The sequence below is a fragment of the Solanum dulcamara genome, chromosome 10, assembly GCF_947179165.1.
Source record: "Solanum dulcamara chromosome 10, daSolDulc1.2, whole genome shotgun sequence".
Classification (NCBI taxonomy): Eukaryota; Viridiplantae; Streptophyta; class Magnoliopsida; order Solanales; family Solanaceae; genus Solanum; species Solanum dulcamara.
This window is the reverse complement of record NC_077246.1, coordinates 64,774,491-64,796,111: the sequence shown is the minus strand read 5'-3', so window position 1 is coordinate 64,796,111 and position 21,621 is coordinate 64,774,491. Positions and strand designations below refer to the sequence as shown.

The 21,621-nt window shown below is 31.1% G+C and overlaps 1 pseudogene; it reads left to right on the top strand.

Moving 5' to 3' along the window:
• The first annotated feature begins 4,806 nt into the window (after positions 1 to 4,806).
• LOC129869877 (histidine kinase 5-like) lies at positions 4,807 to 10,553 on the top strand (annotated as a pseudogene).
• The last annotated feature ends 11,068 nt before the right edge of the window (positions 10,554 to 21,621 follow it).

Here is a 21,621-nt window from a genome sequence, read left to right as displayed (position 1 = left end):
ATCATCATCATCATCATCATCATCATCATCATCATCATCATCATCATCATCATCATCATCATCATCATCATCATCATCATCATCATCATCATCATCATCATCATCATCATCATTATTATTATTATTAATATTATTATTATATTTTTTTAACTAAATATTTTTTCAATTAATTGATGTTTATTCATCTTATTTTAATTTTATCCCTATTCAATGTTAAATAAATTGAAATAATTGATTTTTATAAATCTCAAAATATTTTCAAGCTATTTTAAAATAATTTTTGTCATCTTTATTATTTTAAGATAATATATATAGATACGTAATTTTTAACCAAATTTGAGATTTTACACAATTTTTAGTTCTTAAATATTTTTTTTATATCTAAATTAAATATTTTTGGTTTTTATCTTATTTTAGTAAGTTTATTCTATAAAAAGAAAAGGGGGATTTAAAAAAAACTACAAAAATAGAGTCACATTTTAGTATAAGTTTTATTTTATTTTTATTTTTATTTTTATTATTTCAAAAGAAAAGAAAGTTTTAAAAATACATATGTTTTATTTAAATTTAGGTTTAATAAATAAGTTAGTTATTTTAATATTTTTTGACTAGTCATTTAACTTTTCTATATTTTATTAGTATAAAATAATTGGTTGCTATTATTATTATTATTATTATTATTATTATTATTATTATTATTATTTCATTTGTTATGAAAAATAAAATAAATGAAAGAAACAATCCTACTACCTTTCCTTTGCATTTAATATTGCAGAATCCTTCGTTGTTTTAAGTTTGCAAATACCTGTATATATATATTTTTATCATAAAAATTTGAATCGTCTTCCTAATCTCTGACTCTTTTTATTTACATGTACACTTGGAAGCGGATTTAGAGTTATGATATGACTCCATTTCTGTCCAAATCAGAGAAGCAGTCAATATATGCATTTTTTGGCTCGAGTCTATAGTTATTTGCTCACTCCAAAATCCATCACTTCCTCTTCACTTCAAAGCTTTATATTTTTATTTTTTATGCATACATATATTGTTATCCCTTGGTTAATGTTTTACATATTTTTGTACTTATAGTTATGCTTGCTTTTATTTGTGTTTGAATTTATACAAACCAACTAAGAACTATAGTAAGATGTAGTTACTCGCCTATCCATCCTTTAGATATTGAGTTTAGTATACTCATTCGGAATGATGCTATTAATTGAGTTTTATTATTTAACTTATTTCTTTTAATTACGAAGACTGTGAAGCATTTTTTTGGTAGATGTATATCTATTTTTAAAAAAAAAAATTGATAAATCATTAGCTTTTTTAAAATATAGTCTTAAAAAAAACTTCGAAAACAGATTTTGATGTTAAAAAAAATGTAATATTTGAGGGCTTTAAAGTGAAGCAATTTAAATATTAAAAGATTGATCTTGAATGAAGATACACCATTTTTAGCACTCTTAAATGCAGATTATTTTTTTTAATTTTAGTATAAAATGTTGACATGTTTAGAGTTAAAAACACTCTCTCTTTTTTTTTTGAAAACTTTAAATAGGCCGATTTAAAAAATGAAATATAGCTTTCAAGTGGATAAAAAGTGTATTTTTTCTAAAGTAAAATACATGTTATATATTGTTGAAAATTTAACCTCTTAGCTTTTAAAAAAACCTTTGTTAAACTAATATTTTATGGAAAAAATATATAATTTTTTTTAGAAAAAAAAAAGGGAAGCAACTCTCTTAGTTATTTGTTTTAAAAAAAACCAACAATTTATACACATCCTTTCAAACTCTTAGACTCATTTAAAGAAAAAAAAAATCAAGCTTTAATCAATTCAATTCTTTAAAAAATTATGATAACTTTTTCTTTTACTTTTTGGGAGTCTTTATATGTAAAGTTAGTATATTTTTAAAACTTTTTACTTTGAGATCTTCTTCAGGTTAATTTAAATCTAGTTACCATAGATATTGATATTTTCTTAAATTTTTCAATAATATATTTTTATAATCTTCTTTTAATTAACTTAAGTTTGGCTGGTAATCATTTTAATGAATTTTAAAGGATGCTTAACCCCTTCCCTTTAGAATAACTAGAACCCTTACCTAGAATCTTATAAGTTAAGTAGACCATTAAATGGAGTTAATTTTAGCATTACATTTGTTAAATATTTAGGTGTCCTAATTTACCTTAAAAAATAATTAGGTGGCGACTCGTTAAGTTAAATAGCCACTTTAAAAACTTATTTTAACCATTAGACACAAATCTTGAAAAATTAGGCCAATGCCCACTAATTATGACATCACCATTTTGACTTCCAAAAATTACCAAATCAATTCCCAAAGTCTTTCATAATACCTTTTGGTCCCCCCTCATCCAACAAATATGGAACCTTTTAATTTCATTATTAAAAATAATAATTGCAAAAAGAAGTCTTCAAGAACAAACACAAAAATACTTCCAATTTTTTGGAGCTGATTTTGTCGATTCCGGCGTCCCTTTTCGGTGAGATTTTTCTTTTCACAGGTAAAATCATCATCATCTTACCATGTTGACTCTCATTACTTCAATGTTTACATCTCCATTTTCTTTGAAAAATCTTCAAAAAAAAAAATCTTCACTACATTTTTTAAGCTTGAGAATCCTTCAAGATCACTTAGTCAATCAGTCTTATACTCGTTAATAGATATATTTTAATAGTTTAGAAGTAGTATTGATGATTGTCCTCCATTGCAGGAGCTCGATTTGAACCCATCTTGTTCAGTACGATTTGTACGGAATTTGCAGTATCCATCAACCGTTAAAGGTTGATACCTTAATCTAGTGTAGTCTATAATGGCAGTAGATAAATTTGTTGTAGCTGGTGGTGATTGTGTGGGAATATGGGAGGAGACTCTGAAAAGCTGGAATTGGAAATCTTTTAGTAAGACGACAGTTCCTATTGCATTGCGTCGTAATGGTTCATATGACGACATGATTGCAAGCGTAATTGAGGCTGATGAGTTAGCATGTGAGCCAAGCGACTTGGTGATTAGCTATCAAATGAATGGGAGGCGAAAAATACATCCCACATTCATAAAGAATGATAGGCATGTACATGTTGGATGTTGCTTATGATGGCTCTAAGCCTATATTGAGGATAAATGTCATTGAGAGGCCTTCGATTGGACCAACGAATTCATTGAACAATGACGACGATGATGATTCGGCGAAAAATGAGAGCTTGGATGATCATCCAAATGAGAGATTCGACGATCATTCAAATAAGAACTTGGGTGATGATTTAATGAATAAGCATCAGCATCCAATGGATAAGGCAGATCAGTCAGTCGATGCAGTCAATAGTAAATACCCCGAACCTTTTGAAGAAATACAGGGAGAGCGGGAATTGAGGTCACAACCCAGCCATTCCTTTTATGATGGAACTAATTTCTGCATAAATCAAACATTTAGTAATAATAATGAGCTGCAACTATTATTAGCCAAAGCAGCGGCGAAGAAGTCTTTTGATTTTGCTACATTGAAGAGTTGTACAAAATTCTTAAAGGTAAAATGTGTTTCTCATAGTTATGCATGGATGTTGCAGGCGAGAAAGTATGAATGTTCGGACAGATTTCGTATTTATAAATACATTGGAGATCACAGTTGCGGTGTTGAACATGTCATTAGTAGCCATAGAAAAGTCTCGATCAAAGTCATTTCGTTGCTTTGTGTGAATCTATATCGTAATGGCAAGGGTCCAAATGTTAAAGAGATTCAGAGGGTTGTTTTTAATTATTTTTGTTGTAGTCCAAGCTATTGGAAATGTTAGAAGGGAGGTGTGATTATCAAGAAAATGGTCAGAGGGACCAGAGCACGGATATTCACGCTTATCGGCTTTTTCTTACATCTTTGACACTCTTAATATTGGTTCTAACTATTCTATCATGGTAAATAAAGATAGTCATAGGTTCATGTATTACTTATTAGCATTCGGTGCTTGCATTAGGGGATCGCCCACATGAAAAAGGTAATTATGATTGACGATACTCATTTACATGGTAAATACAAGGGTGTGTTGTTGAGTACTATTGCAAAAGACACCGAGAACCATGTTTATCCAACTACCTTTTGTGTCGTGGACAAAGAGAATGATGCATCTTGGATGTTCTTCTTTGAGAAGTTGCAGCAGATTGTGGTCGATGAACCAAATCTGTGCTTTATCGCCGATAGACACAAGACCATTGCCAATGGCATTAAGAGGGTTTACAATCATGCTCACCACGGATATTGTATGAGGCACCTTGGTGAAAATCTTGGGGTAAATCAACATTGTGTAGATTCCCTCTACCTATACTACAATGCGGCAAAGGCATATTCTTTTACGGAGTTTAACAATTATTTTGTAGAATTCAAGAAAAAATGCCCCGAGGCTTCCTTCGTTATTGAGCATGAAATTGATTTTGAGAAGTGGAGTAGGGCTTATTTTCCAGGCAATAGGTATGATGTGATGACTACAAATATTGCCGAGTCACTCAATGTTATGTTGATAGACGAAAGATAATACCCCATGGCATTCATATTAATTCGATTGCTAAGAGATTTGGAGAATTATTTAGGGATAGGCATGCATATGTCCTCAAATCAAAGGGTAATAAAATAGTGCCTCATGCCGAAAGGATCGCAAGAGAAAATATGATCAAGGGCGAATCTTTGTATGTAAAAAGCATAATCAGGGACGATAATCAATTCACCTTGTTCGGTATAGGTTCTACTGCCAATGTGAATCTGCTAGAAAAGTCATGTTTTTGTAGGGAATACACGATGGCCGCTTTGCGATCGAAGCATGGCGACGAGTATGGTATGAACATCTATGAGTACTCTTTACCTGTGTATAAAGCTGAAGCGTACCTCCTTGCATACTCTGAATCTATTAATGTTGTCCCTCTTGAATCGAAGTGGTGTGTACCAGAAGAAATACTAGACGTGATAATTCTTCCACCCCTTGCCAATACCAATCTTGGAAGGAAGAGAAGAAAACGTGTCAAGGGAGTCGGTGAGAATTTCAAGAGCAAGAGGAGGAACAAATGTTTAATTTGCAAGAGGTCCGGACACAAGAGAACCACATATATGAACAACAACAAAGCCTAGATAGGCTTCACTCTATTTATTTTTGTAATCAAGCTACTGGAGCAGGCTACTGGAGCACTGTTTTTTTTTGGGCCCATGGATTTTGAGATGTAACTCTACTTATTATGTATTATAGAAATATCAAACGATGGCATATATTGTGTACTCTGTCAATTAAAATTTATTATCGATCCTACTGTTATGTATTGAGGTCTGTATTATTAATTGTCCTTAAAATATTTTTTCTTTTGCCCTTAAAAGATTTCTATATTTTTCATGTAATTTAACTTCTAATAGCATGTTATAAGTGTTGACACCCAATTTTGGCCATCCACAACGCAAATTAGCTATCGAGTTTCTTTGAATTTGAACATTTTGAAACAATTAGCTTTTATAAAAAATATATATATTTTCATATTATTCTTAACTATTTTTATCTTTTTATAAATTTTAGTATAATATACATATTTCTATATAACTATATATTTGATTAATATTTATGTGGTTATTCAAAAATTACCTTAAAAGATTTTATTTTTTACTAAATACAATGTTAGTTAGGTTAGTTTAATTATAGTTTGCATTTTTGAAAATTTTAGTTTTTTTCTAAAAAAAAAAAAATCTCAAACTCCCACATCGAAAATACATGGAAAACTTGGGGTTTTTGGAGCCTATATAAAGGCTCATATTTTCATTAAGAAGAGGAAGAAGGAGGAGGTTTTTTAACCACCCCAAAGTTAGAAATTTTCTTAACTTGGCTAGGATTTTGGACTTTTGTCCCCAGCCTAAAAGTTGTGAAAATTTCTAGCTTTCAATCTATATTTTCTTCACGGAAAATAGGAGATTGAAGTTGAAATTTAGGCTAAGAACCCACGAAGGTTCGAGTCTAAACTTTTTTTTAAAAAAAATCTTTTTCTTTGTTTTTGTAGATTGGAGTTCCATCAAACTATTATTGGATGGTGGTGAAGTTGTCTTCCGCTCATCGTTTTCAATCTTGACCCGGAAAGAGGTAAAATATTTTTTCAGTTTTATTTTACTTAATTGTTTCACGTTTTATATTTAGTTGATTCATAGTCTTATTTTTTTTAGTTAGTATGTATATAAGAATAATTAAAATTAATGATATAAATTTGTTATAGTTAGCATGTGTTAGGATTAATTAGCTAGCATGTGTTAGAGTTAATTAGCTAGAATATGTTAGGATTATTTCATTAAAGCACTTAGTTTTGTTCATTATTTTTCCAAGTAGTTTGATATTATTATTATTACGATTATTATTATTATTGTTTGTTCTTATTATTATTGTTGTTGTTATTATTATTGTTGTTGTTTTTATTATTGTTGTTGTTGATTACTATTATTATTAATATTATTATTATTGATTGTTGTTGTTATTATTATTGTTGTTCTTATTATTGTTGTTTTTATTATTATTGTTGTTGTTGTTGTTGTTGTTATTGTGTTCTTATTATTGTTGTTGTTGTTATTATTATTATTATTATTATTATTATTATTATTATTATTATTATTATTGTTGTTGTTGTTGTTGTTGTTGTTATTTTTATTGTTGTTGTTCTTGTTATTATTATTGTTGTTCTTGTTATTATTATTGTTGTTGTTCTTGTTATTATTATTGTTATTCTTATTATTATTATTGTTGTTCTTATTATTAGTATTATTATTATTATTATCATTATTATTATTATTATTATTATTGTTGTTGTTGTTGTTGTTGTTGTTCTTATTATTATTATTGTTGTTCTTATTATTATTATTATTGTTCTTATTATTATTATTATTATTGTTGTTCTTATTATTATTATTGTTGTTCTTATTATTATTATTGTTGTTATTATTATTGTTGTTCATGTATTATTTATTGTATTTATATTGATTCGGGTTGTAATAATTTAGTTACTTATGTTAGTTATACTTTCCTAGATATTAATTTTAATTTATTTTAACCTAATTAGATTCCCCTAAAGATAAACCAATTCATGTTAAGTTTACTCTTTAAATGATTTTCTACCTTTACTTATTTATTTGATAAACTTTTACTTTTTTATATATACATCTATATTACTTTTAATGTTTAAGTTTAATCTCTTTTTTTTTTTTCTAAAAAAAATAAAATTCTAAAGTCTTCATTTCATTTTAAATTAATATTTTCAAAAGTTAGTCAAATAATTTTCAAATCGTCGGATAACCGCGCGTTAGCGGCCACTTTGAATGCTTAACACCTTCTCAAAGTGGAAATAAGAACCTCGTACCTTTTTTCTCTAAATTTTTAAGACTTAAATCTGTTAGGGTCTTTTAAATTAAGTTTTCTTAATTTCTTTAAAAAATTAAGTGGCGACTCCTTTTTTCTAAAATTGATTTTTTCTTTAAAAAGTTGAAATTAATTTTAAACCGTCTTTTTTCGATATAACAGAAATGGCGACTCCGCTGGGGATTAATTAGGTTCTAACCATTAGATTTGATTGTTTATTTGACTAACTATTTGAGTTTGTAATAATTAGTAATTCTTGTTTTTCTTAATTGTGCAATTATGTGTTTAATTTATATATTAAATTGTTATTTGCATTTCATAGCATTTTTCCTATTTAATGTATAGTATATTAAAGAACGATTTTGTGGTACCGCAGTCGGGCTTTTTATACTTAACCCTTTTCGGAAACGATCGACAATTTATTGATACGTCATGCGTCCAATGGTTGTCGTAAGTTCCAGCCTGAGTTGTCCGCTTGGGTTACCAGTCTTGCAAAAGCCACTCTTAGTCAATCTAGCGTAGAGCAAAGCCAAATCCCTAATTTAGTGCATTGGCCTAAGACGACCCAATACCCAAGGCGTATTGGGCCCATTAGAATGACCACCTTGAGTTCAAAACGGCCCTCGGCCTAAATGGACAAGCATACATATATGTTTAAATTTGAAAGTTTTATACGCGGTTTGGCAAACCATTGTCCCTCGGGGCTGGGAGTTTTTTTTTTAGCTTAGTCTAGTCAAAGAAGGACCTTCAGTAAATGACACTTCATTCAAAAGGCGTTGCGTTCGAAGATGTCAAGAAATCAAGAAAGAAGGATTTTCCACGAAGGCTTAGTTAGGATTGTACCCCTGCGTGGTACTGACTATTTATATACCTTTTTTCCATTTATGTATCCCCATTCAAATTATTCATAATATTTGTATAAATATAAGTTTGGGGACAATGGAATGTTTCAAATGACGTAATACATCTTTCAAATCGTTAGGCCTACCTTTGGCACAAAAAGGTCACATATCTGTTTAGGATGCGCAATAATTGTTTGTGTGCTATATGTTATAACTGTTTTGTGAATATGTTGCTTTATTTGGAGACATGCTAGTCCACTCTTTTAGATTTTTTTTAGAGCCTCATAGGCATAAATATCGAGTCACTATCGATAGTGCATCCAAATATTCAATGAGTCTTTAATTTCCCAACAAAATTCGAACTTTACACTCAAATCATAAACTTTGCTTTCTCATCTCCACAAAAAAAAAAAAATCAAGTGGTCGAACTACGTAGGACCTGAATTCTCCTTTGTGAGATACGTAGGCAGTCTTTCAAGGCTCGGTCCCTGTTTTTGAAGTTTTCAGTTTTCCTCATTCTTTCAAAGAAATTGAGAACTTTTTCTGCATCTAAGAAAAACAAGGGTACAAAAGTTGAAACGCAAAAAAAAAAATCTGTGATTCACAAGTCAACTTTTCTCACACATTTATCATAAAATTAATTTTTGTCCGTTTACTCTTTCTTCACCCATAGATTAGTTTGTCTTAAAACAAAGCAACATTTATGTGTTTAATTCTTTATGTGATATTTTGCATTAATTATTATAAGCACAAACTAATACTTTAGCTTTTGAGTTATTTTTCTTTTTCAGGGAAAGACTAATTTATGTCGGAAAACAAACTTGCTTACTTCTCAAAGATCGAGGGTTCAACAAAGTTGTTTCTTTCTTTGTAGGGGCTGTTATCAAAGGACATCATGCGATAAATGAAAGGATCTCAATTTGGAGGTCAATTCCCTCTCCCTAACTAAGAAGTTTTCTTTGTACACAGAAGAGACGACATTATTTCAAGAGAGGGGATCACGAGACAAAGAGTTAATGGGAAATAACGATGACATTAAATTTCACAAGACACCAATACACAGCCTGAAAGATAAATCGGGAGAGTCTTTGACTATGAAATCTTACTCCTATATCTTGTTACTTATTTTTTTATAATGGCCCCGCTTTCATACTTTTCTCATATCTTTGCAGGAAAACTGTCCCCGACAATAGTCGGGGATGGTTATAACAACGTATGATTCTTTGAATAGTTGGAAGAATTCAAATCATAAGAGACAATCCTCAAGAAAAACACAACAACAATAACCAGAGCTCAAGAAATTGGATTTATTGGAGAAGTATCAATTTGAGGAAGAAAGATATAGGGTGATAAACATCCAACGTCTATATTAGATGAAGAATTAAAGAGATACATATTCCAAGAGTCTCCTAAAAATGATGTAAAAATTCAAGATAAATAAGAAATAGATACTGAGTATGACATCATAAAATACTGAAAGCAGAGAGCTAAATATTTGGACAAATTATTGGAAACAAGTGTTCAACAGGATGCAAATACTAATTGAGAAATTATAGGAAAGCATAGAAAACATTGAAAGACAATCCTCTCCAGTAGAAGAATTGTCCCAAATTCTGAAAAGAGCAGATAATTTCGTACAATTTGTCCTCCAAAATGCACCCGTTATTATCCGTCACCAGGACAATGAGTTATGTTATCTACAATTGTTTGTCAAGTCTGCATGAAGAGGACATCATCAATAAATAAATGTAAAGATTTTACTAGTACTGATGTAAAGGAATCTCGAGACTTCAAATGAGAGGTTTTGGAAAGGGGAATATCGGCAAATAAGGGATTATTTGGGTCAAAGAATTCTCTAATATATGTTGAACCTGTGTTCAGTAAGGCAGGAGAGACAATTGGTGTAAATTACATAGGAATGGAGATAACTGATCAGATAAGGAAAAGAGAAAAAAATGGCAAAATTGCAAGAAGAGATAGTTGTACAGAAAGCCAAGGAGACTGAACTTAACAGAGAAAACTATGCGAGAAAAACAAATGCTTGCAACCATGTCTCATTAGATTAGATCCTTTTGTCAGGAGTGGTCAATATGATCGAGATTTTTTCTACCATAAAATTGGATAAGGAACATCGTCAGCTTGTGAATGTAATATTGTCTTCAGAAGATTTGGTTCTTCAACTAATAAATGACATCATTGGCCTTTCCAAAGTCGAATCAGGAGTAATGAAGTTGGAAGCCACAACATTCCGACCAAGAGAGGTTATAAAGCACGCTGCAGCATCTCCACAGAAAATATTAACATTGGAAGACCACACCAAGTTTGTCTAAAGCTCTAAATTATTTTATATATCATATCTGCAAGAACTACGCACACCTGATTCTCATCTCGATGAGATACGTAGGCAGCCCTTCTTGGGTTCGGTATTTCTTTTTTTAAAAAAAAAATGATTAAAAAAATAGAAAATAAATAAAATAAAAAATTGTGTACATATGTTAAGTGTCATATCTTCTTGATTGGAACGAATACAGTTAGGAGCATGCGAAATATTTGGTATGATGAAAATGATTGGCTTTGTGGTAAACCATAGCTTCTGTTGGTATCTTTCATTCGTACTTTTGTGATGCTTGAAAATTCTCTTGCGGGCATTCAAGGTAAGAATATAACCAACTTCATGGCTTCATGTGCATTGTGTGGTGAGCTTTAGATTAAAATTCAATTGCATCGCACTGTTGATCTAGAACTTGGCCTGATATGTTTGTTGAGGCGAAATCCTGAGTTATGTTTGGTTTGAGAAAGGATTGTAGGCCTTTTTTGACCCGATTGTGCCTTTCAGAGCCTACCAAATAACATTAATCTCTAGTTTTCCCACTTTGAGCCTAAAACCTTTTCTTTGGACAACCACATCTTAGCCCTTTCCCTTCTGAGTGCTTACATGCACTATCCCTCTCTTGGCCCAACCTCCTTGAGCGCACCAAAGACGCGCAAATTATAGAAGAAGATCCAACTTCGAAATTGCCAAAGGCAAAAGACGTAAAGTCTCCAAAGTCAAGAAAGCAAAAACGACTTTCTCATAAAAAAAAGAACCTCCTACAAGGTCGATGTAAGTCAAAAAGAAAACTACTCCAACAAAAAAGGAGAAACCTCAAAAAGGAATGAAAAGAGAAAAGCTCTAACAACTAAGGACTCAAAGAAGTCAAGACAAAAGAAAGAGGTGAAAAGAGGAAAAACTCTATCAAATAAAGACTCGAAGAAGTTGAGACAAAAGAAAGAGGATTAGACGTCAAAGGCGTATCAATCATCAAAAGCACAAATTCAGTGTGATGCTCAAGGAGAGATTAAGTCACTTTTATCCTAAATTAATATCCCACCCGTTCCCTTAGCCTACATTACAAACCAATAAACAAGCCCTATATGATCTCATTCCAAATATTCTCACATTAGTGGAGACTTACATGCAGGCCAAGCATATGGTATCACAGTTGCATGCGTTGAACTTTCTTGAGAGTGTGAGTGCACTTTGTAAAATGTTCTCAAAATCAAACACTTCATATATGTGCGAAATAGAACTTTCTTTATTGTGAGGGCACTTGAAACATGATGATTGGTATAATTCTAAACCTTTGTTGGAAGCAGGATGAAAAAAATCTTGTCGACACTTAAGTATGTTTGAGGTACTACTTGAATCTATAAGAATTACCTTGAAGTCAATCTCAGTTATGAGAAAGGAAATGAGAAATATTTCTATGCATTCCTAACTGTTGATACCAATTGTAGTCAAAATTTGACTATCTCTTTACATTCACTAAAAAAAAAAAAAACTCTTGCATTTGTCCTTTGAAAGTGGGTAATCCCATTGATGTGAGATGCCTATTTTACTTCATTGGATCGTCCATATCAAACTGGTGGAATATCTCGTGTTTTAAGCTGGAAATGTTGTAAGTAATACAGTTTTCCATGTCATTATGCTCATATTACACATGTGTCTACTGATTATCTTGTCTCAGATTTTGCAGCATTCATCATCCAGAGAATTGGAACTACATTTGACCTGATTCCTGCACCAACAGGATATGTAGGCGCCACAATGGCTCGGTCATGTTCCCCGTAAGATTTTCATTTCTCCCTTTTAATGAAAACTGGGACAGAATTTTTGAGATCTTCTCAAAAATTCAGAAGAAGATACTATCTCCATCAAGTCAAGATTGGAGATCATGTTAATATATGCAACTGGGACAGAATTTTTGAGAAGATCTCAAAAATTCCATCAAGAATTGTCAGAAGTTCGAAGTCAACTTCAAATAATCTCCAACATTGCTAGAATGAAGCGAACTCAAATTCAAGTTGCGAGCCACCGAGGCTCGTATAACTTCTATCAAAGACATGAGTTCCAACGAACACGAGTTGTTCAAAAAAAAATAATAATAATAATAAAAAAAAATAAAAAAAAAATAAAAAAAAAAAAAATTGTCAAATCATCCAAGAAGATGACAATGCATTTCATTTCCATTGCATTTTCATTTGCCAAGAGGGCTATTCATATTTTATTTTATTCATATTATATTATCGGAGGTGGTAATATCATTTGCCAAGAAGGCCATTCATATCATATTTTATTCATATTATATTATCGGAGGTGATAATATCATTGCCAAGAGGGCCATTGCATTCATATTATATTATCGGAAGTGGTAATATCATTGCCAAGAGGGCCATTGCATTCATCATTGCCAAGAGGGTCATTGCATTTTCATTGCCAAGAGGGTCATTGCATTTTCATTGCCAAAAGGGCCATTGCATTTTCATTTGCCAAGAGGGCCATTTATATTTTATTTTATTCATATTATATTATCGGAGGTGGTAATATCATTTGTCAAGAAGGCCATTCATATTTTATTTTATTCATATTATATTACCGGAGGTGGTAATATCATTGCCAAGAGGGCCATTGCATTCATATTATATTACCGGAGGTGGTAATATCATTGTCAAGAGGGTCATTGCATTCATCATTGCCAAGAGGGCCATTGCATTTTCATTGCCAAGAGGGCCATTGCATTTTCATTTGCCAAGAGGGCCATTCATATTTTATTGCATTCATATTATATTGCCGGAGGTGGTAATATCATTGCCAAGAGGGCCATTGCATTCATAATTGCCAAGAGGGCCATTCATATTTTATTTTATTCATATTATATTATCGGAGGTGGTAATATCATTTGCCAAGAGGCCATTCATATTTTATTGCATTCATATTATATTACCGGAGGTGGTAATATCATTGCCAAGAGGGCCATTGCATTCATCATTGCCAACAGGGCCATTGCATTTTCATCTGCCAAGAGGGTCATTCATATTTTATTTTATTCATATTATATTACCGGAGGTGGTAATATCATTGCCAAGAGGGCCATTGCATTCATCATTGCCAAGAGGGCCATTGCATAATCATTGCCAAGAGGGCCATTGCATTCATATTATATTACCGGAGGTGGTAATATCATTGCCAAGAGGGCCATTGCATTCATCATTGCCAAGAGGGCCATTGCATTTTCATCTGCCAAGAGGGCCATTCATATTTTATTTTATTCATATTATATTACCGGAGGTGGTAATATCATTGCCAAGAGGGCCATTGCATTCATCATTGCCAAGAGGGCCATTGCATATTCATTGCCAAAAGGGTCATTGCATTTCAATTTGCCAAGAGGGCCATTGCATTTTCATTTGCCAAAAGGGTCATTGCATATTCATTGCCAAGAAGGTCATTGCATATATCCTACCAATGGATTTTCATTCGTCCTACCAATGGACATGCAACATATCCTACCAATGGATCTTCATTTGTCCTACCGATGGACAGATAGTTATTTTTTCAAGTATCCTATCAATGGATCACCATCCTACTGACATGCAACATATCCTACCAATGGATCTTCATTTGTCCTACCGATGGACAGATAGTTATTTTTTCAAGTATCCTATCAATGGATCACCATCCTACCGATAGTGCAGCATTATCCTACCAACGAATCAATGAGGATTTTTCCAACATGCAAAAAGGATGAAAGAAAGTGCGAACGACATCAAAGAGGATGCAGCACAACGTGGAATCCTTTTAGCAGCGAACTGGGACACAGTCCAAAGAATAATGTCAAACTCATAGGACACGAGCTAAGGAAACGACTTCCACCACAATAAACTACATTTCTATCGGAAGGCGTGTGGTTATTTCGGGGTTCATTCATAATTCAAAACTCGTACCAACCCCTTTTCAAAAAGATGAAAATGGAGTCGGCCAAAATTGGATTTGTCAATTTTCTTTGTCCACGATCTCTTTTATCAATCATATCCAAAGAAAGGGACAGCTGTTGACACCCAATTTTGGCCATCCACAACGCAAATTAGCTATCGAGTTTCTTTGAATTTGAACATTTTGAAACAATTAGCTTTTATAAAAAATATATATATTTTCATATTATTCTTAACTATTTTTATCTTTTTATAAATTTTAGTATAATATACATATTTCTATATAACTATATATTTGATTAATATTTATGTGGTTATTCAAAAATTACCTTAAAAGATTTTATTTTTTACTAAATACAATGTTAGTTAGGTTAGTTTAATTATAGTTTGCATTTTTGAAAATTTTAGTTTTTTTCTAAAAAAAAAAAAAATCCCAAACTCCCACATCGAAAATACATGGAAAACTTGGGGTTTTTGGAGCCTATATAAAGGCTCATATTTTCATTAAGAAGAGGAAGAAGGAGGAGGTTTTTTAACCACCCCAAAGTTAGAAATTTTCTTAACTTGGCTAGGATTTTGGACTTTTGTCCCCAGCCTAAAAGTTGTGAAAATTTCTAGCTTTCAATCTATATTTTCTTCACGGAAAATAGGAGATTGAAGTTGAAATTTAGGCTAAGAACCCACGAAGGTTCGAGTCTAAACTTTTTTTTAAAAAAAATCTTTTTCTTTGTTTTTGTAGATTGGAGTTCCATCAAACTATTATTGGATGGTGGTGAAGTTGTCTTCCGCTCATCGTTTTCAATCTTGACCCGGAAAGAGGTAAAATATTTTTTCAGTTTTATTTTACTTAATTGTTTCACGTTTTATATTTAGTTGATTCATAGTCTTATTTTTTTTAGTTAGTATGTATATAAGAATAATTAAAATTAATGATATAAATTTGTTATAGTTAGCATGTGTTAGGATTAATTAGCTAGCATGTGTTAGAGTTAATTAGCTAGAATATGTTAGGATTATTTCATTAAAGCACTTAGTTTTGTTCATTATTTTTCCAAGTAGTTTGATATTATTATTATTACGATTATTATTATTATTGTTTGTTCTTATTATTATTGTTGTTGTTATTATTATTGTTGTTGTTTTTATTATTGTTGTTGTTGATTACTATTATTATTAATATTATTATTATTGATTGTTGTTGTTATTATTATTGTTGTTCTTATTATTGTTGTTTTTATTATTATTGTTGTTGTTGTTGTTGTTGTTATTGTGTTCTTATTATTGTTGTTGTTGTTATTATTATTATTATTATTATTATTATTATTATTATTATTATTATTATTATTATTATTGTTGTTGTTGTTGTTGTTGTTATTTTTATTGTTGTTGTTCTTGTTATTATTATTGTTGTTCTTGTTATTATTATTGTTGTTGTTCTTGTTATTATTATTGTTATTCTTATTATTATTATTGTTGTTCTTATTATTATTATTGTTGTTGTTCTTGTTATTATTATTGTTATTCTTATTATTATTATTGTTGTTCTTATTATTAGTATTATTATTATTATTATCATTATTATTATTATTATTGTTCTTATTATTATTATTATTATTGTTGTTGTTCTTATTATTATTATTGTTGTTCTTATTATTATTGTTGTTGTTATTATTATTGTTGTTCATGTATTATTTATTGTATTTATATTGATTCGGGTTGTAATAATTTAGTTACTTATGTTAGTTATACTTTCCTAGATATTAATTTTAATTTATTTTAACCTAATTAGATTCCCCTAAAGATAAACCAATTCATGTTAAGTTTACTCTTTAAATGATTTTCTACCTTTACTTATTTATTTGATAAACTTTTACTTTTTTATATATACATCTATATTACTTTTAATGTTTAAGTTTAATCTCTTTTTTTTTTTCTAAAAAAAATAAAATTCTAAAGTCTTCATTTCATTTTAAATTAATATTTTCAAAAGTTAGTCAAATAATTTTCAAATCGTCGGATAACCGCGCGTTAGCGGCCACTTTGAATGCTTAACACCTTCTCAAAGTGGAAATAAGAACCTCGTACCTTTTTTCTCTAAATTTTTAAGACTTAAATCTGTTAGGGTCTTTTAAATTAAGTTTTCTTAATTTCTTTAAAAAATTAAGTGGCGACTCCTTTTTTCTAAAATTGATTTTTTCTTTAAAAAGTTGAAATTAATTTTAAACCGTCTTTTTTCGATATAACAATAAGTTGATTATCATCTTTACCAAAGCAAGCCTAATTAAATAATACTTCTCATGAAGATTTACTTATAATTATAGGTAAATTAATGACTCGATTGATTAAATTAATTTTTTTTACATTCACAATCATAGAACATAAACTCTTATTAACTAACCAAATTAATAAAAGCATTACTTTAATATACACTCTACCAGACGACCCCTTAAAAATTTGTGGAAAAATAGATGTTAATCTTGAAAAAAATAGTGATTTATACTTTGTTACCGTTGGAGAACTTGGATATTTAAATATTCAATGATGATCAAAATATGTAGACATATCATATACAGGGGCGGACCCACGTGTTATCCAGGGGGTTCATCTGAACCCCCTTCGTTAAAAAATTACACTGTATATATAAGATAAAGCTTTTAATTTATGAGTATATATTCAACATTGAACCCCCTGAACATAAGCCAAGGGACTAGCTCAGTTGCAAAGGGTTTAATATTTTGTCTTAGCTTGTCTCTAAGTTCGCGGGTTCGAATCCGAATAAACACATTTTTTTTTCTGATTTTAGGTAATAAAATGCTGAACCCCCTTCATAAAATTCTTGGTTCCGCCACTAATCATATAATCAATACTTTTCTAAGTGCATAGCTTATGATGGACCAACGAGATCTACACTCCATCATTAGTAAAGTATATGTGGGTTGATACAATAATCCATATATGATCTATATTGAACCTACTAGAACGCGATGCTTATATGTAGACCATAACTATTAGAATTTATAAAGTAGATAATTAATCAATAATAAATTATATTGATAAAATTTATTCAATTAAACGAGTTTAAACAAGTCATGTGATCATGTAAGGTTCCACATTAGAATATTATTGATTAATTATCTACTTTTTAAATTCGAATAATTATGGTCTACATATAAGCATCGTGTTCTAGTAGGTTCAATATAGATCATATATGGACTATTGTATCAACCCATATATACTTTACTAATGATGGAGCGTAGATCTCGTTGGTCCATCATAAGTTATGCAGTTAGAAAAATATTGATTATAGGTCTACATATTCTGATCATCATTGAATATTTAAATATTCAAGTTCTCCAATGGTAACAAAGTACAAATTAATATTTTTTTCAATGATAACATCTGTTTTTTGGTGTATAAAAGGAAGGCTATCTCTCATATTTTTTCCTTCGTTAGCTTTTCCATCTTATTTTATACAACTAAAAACGTCTCTTTTTTTACAATGTCTCAAGTATCTCAAACATCCAATGCAAAAAAGTCTTACATTTGGCATTGTAGTTTTCATGCTATGTTGAGTACATCATGCACCGATACGAATTCAGGTCAATAATTTTTTAACTGTGCAGTTGGCATATATTTTTTTTCCAACTAGCTTGAAAATGATTCATCAATGAGCATCCCATCAAAGTTGTATTCGAAACCCGACGCATTGAATTTTCAAGGCGCTTTCAAATTTCAATTGTTAGAAAGGCTTCAGAACTCCGAAGAAAATAGAGATCCGCTAATGACTTTACTCAAAGATGTCAAAGAGCAAAGAAATCACTTAAAAGAATTGCTAAAAGACATTGAAATAGAAAAGGATCAACTAAAACAAAGGTAGATTTTGGCGATCGAAAAGGAGAAAGGCCTAAAAATTATATTGTGTGCTTTGTTGTTGGTGTTTGCGTTTTGGAAAATTGTAACAACGATGTAGTAGTACTGATTAAATAAAAGTTTCCAAGTTTAAATTGTTACACTATTAAATCTTTTGTTCATTGCCGATAATATTATAAATCGACAGTAATATCCGTTTGTTAATAAAAGTCCTTCTATTATGATAAGACAAGTTGGTCCATCAAAAACAGTCAATTTCTTACATCATTCATCAAAACTAAGCATAACAAAATATAACAAAAATTAACTGGAGATCCAACACTAACAAAAATTAACTGTCCAACGAATGCCACCTATGAACACCAAAAAAATTCCATCTATCCAAATCCGACCAACTCATCAAAAACTATAAGCAAAAACCAACTAGTTCATCAAAATACCAATCAAAAACTAAGCAATCATTCATCTAAATTGTTTGTCTCCTCACCATTACCTTCACCATTTACTTCACCATTGATTTTCTGAACAATGTTCATCACATCCACTGATTTATCATCAGTGTCTTCTTCAACATTTTTTTCAACTTCTTCCATCTTAGTGGCAACACCTGCATTTTTTTTTCATTTTTCTATCGTATCAAGGGCCAAGCCTTCATCAAAAGTCTATTGGTCTTCATTCTCTTCCAGCTTCTCCTCTCTTTTTTTTGTTTTCTTCTTCACCTGCTATTTTCTCTCCTTCATCAACTATCTGTTGGTCTTCGTTATCTTCCAGCTTCTCCCCTCCATTCTCTTTCATTTTCTTCACCTCTTTTTATTTATCTTCTTTTCACATATTATCTTCTCCTATTCATCAACATTCTGTTGGTCTTCATTCTCTTCCAACTTCTTGTTACACCCCAGAAAAGTTCGTGTTACTAAGGCTACATATGGAATGAGGATAGCATGAGTATTGGAGCTCATACAATATGATTGGAATGATATATTAAAAGATATATAGCCCTCATAACCGTGAGCTGAGGTGGAGCCCACATGATGGGATTTTTATAAAAAGGACATATGATAAGTTATATGGATAATATATGTGAAGTTAAACACAACTCAAGGAAGACCCTTGAGCCAAATCCAAGTGTAATCCCTCCAAAAAGATGCTTTTAAGTTACGTTTTCGGGTGATCTGACTTGGAGAGATCATAATGCCATCATGGTTTGAGAATTTGGGAAAACTCCTAAATAAAAATTGTAGATAATTAGATTATCTTTCCAACCATAGTCGTGTAATTTTATTCGATAACGGAATCAAGAGATATGACTAATTTACTGAACAAAGGCGTTGGCCGCAAGTAGAGAGCCTGACACGTGGTGGACACATGGCAGGACCACTCCACCGTCCTTTATCACTATAAGTAGGCTCAAAACAGTTCATAAATAGCATGGTAATTTTGATAATTCGTATTTTGCGAATTGGACTATTCGTGAGCCAATGGACATGAATTCAAGGACTTTTAATTCTGAATTCTAAAATGGCTTGACTTGTTTGCAAATTTCTATCAATATAGAAATATTAGTCGAGATTAGGGATTAATTAACCATAGTTGAATTATTAAGTAGAATTTTGAGATTAATTGAGATGAATTAAGTAATAGTGGGATGACAAGTGGCCCCCACTACCACATGGCCAATTCTGATTGGCCCATGTGTTAGTAGGGGACAAGAAGGATCCTTGGGAAGCACACTTGTCTACATGTTGACTAAACATCTGCAGAAAAACATTTTTTCTCCAACTCTAGAAGGCTCCCAAGAAGCAAGAACTCTCATCTTTAACAAATGAAGATAGAGAGAAGTAACGGAAGAGAAAAAGAGAGCTCACCCAAGATAGAGGGTGAGGGAGACATTAAGGGGTCAAGTGTGGTAATTTTTCAAGATAATGGCAACACATATAATCACTTTGTTGACTGATTATTCAGCCACAAAAACTTTTTCCAACTCATTTCATTCTTCTTCAACAAGACATAGAGGTAAAGAGAAGAGAGAAGCTCTCATCTTCTCTAAATAGGGAAAGAGAAAGGCTCGGCCATAGATGAGCATGGAGAAGCTCCAAGCTTGGTTATTTTTCATGGTGATGGCAACAGGGATGGAGTAAGTAGAGTTTCAAAAACATTGATGAACCAAGCCCTCATGTTTCCAAGCAAATTGTGTCATAAAAGCCTAAAGTAAGATTCAATCTTTTTCTACATGTTTTAGAGGATTTAAACTTGTGTAAGTTGATAAATATGTGGTGAGTGTATGAAAATATGGGTGTTGATGATTGAAACATGTGGGGGACGTTGGGAGCTGTTTTGGTGCAGAAAATGGTGAATAATTTTTGCTTAGTATTCTGATTGTAATGGATATGGATTTTGTGATGAGAATGAAGGTATTTAGTTGTTAAAGTTGAAGCTAAACTTGTTGTGGGTTGTTGTAAGGATTTTAGTGGTAATAATGTTGCTTATTTACATATGAATAAGGTGATATAATGGTCTTGTGGCTGCTTCTATGTCTCACGAAAATTGGAAGAAAAGTTAGTACGAAATAAGGTGTAAAATCGTACATAGTTTCCTTGGTGTGTTCCCAAGTAATCGCAAGGTTTTGAGACTCCTTAGGTTGTTAATTAGGGACTTTTTTGATATGTTATTGTTGTTCTTGTTGATATTTGAAGATTAATGATAATTAAGATTATACGTTATGTTGTATGTTGGTTGGTTGTTGGAGCAATGTTTCGATGAAAACGTTAAGACTATGTTCATTAAAGATGACTTAAGATGTAATAGTTGTATGTGGATTTGGATTGTTGTCGGATGTTATGAATGTGGGCTGCCTTAACTTACAAATAATGTTATAATGAAGAGATTAAATTATATTAAATGGAATTGAAAGCAATAAAACTCCATGATTAGTGTTGGTGTTGAAATGGACAGATTTGGAGTTGCTTGAATTAGATTGGGTTGTTTGTTGTTGTTACTATTATTGTTATGGATTATGTATTAAAAGTGAAGGAATTGTATATGTTAATATTTGGGCCGTGTGGGGCTGTTCTAATCAAAAAATGGTGGATTATTTTTTATTAATATTGCGGTTATTATTGTGGCTGATTACATAATAAAAATGAAAGCATTCAACATGTCAAGTTGGAGTTGTAATTAATTTATGGATTGGTTGTAACGTGTGGTTGCTTGTGTTGGATTGAAAGATTAAGTGTAGTTATGATTATGCATTGTACGGTTGATTGTGGGCTGTTATAA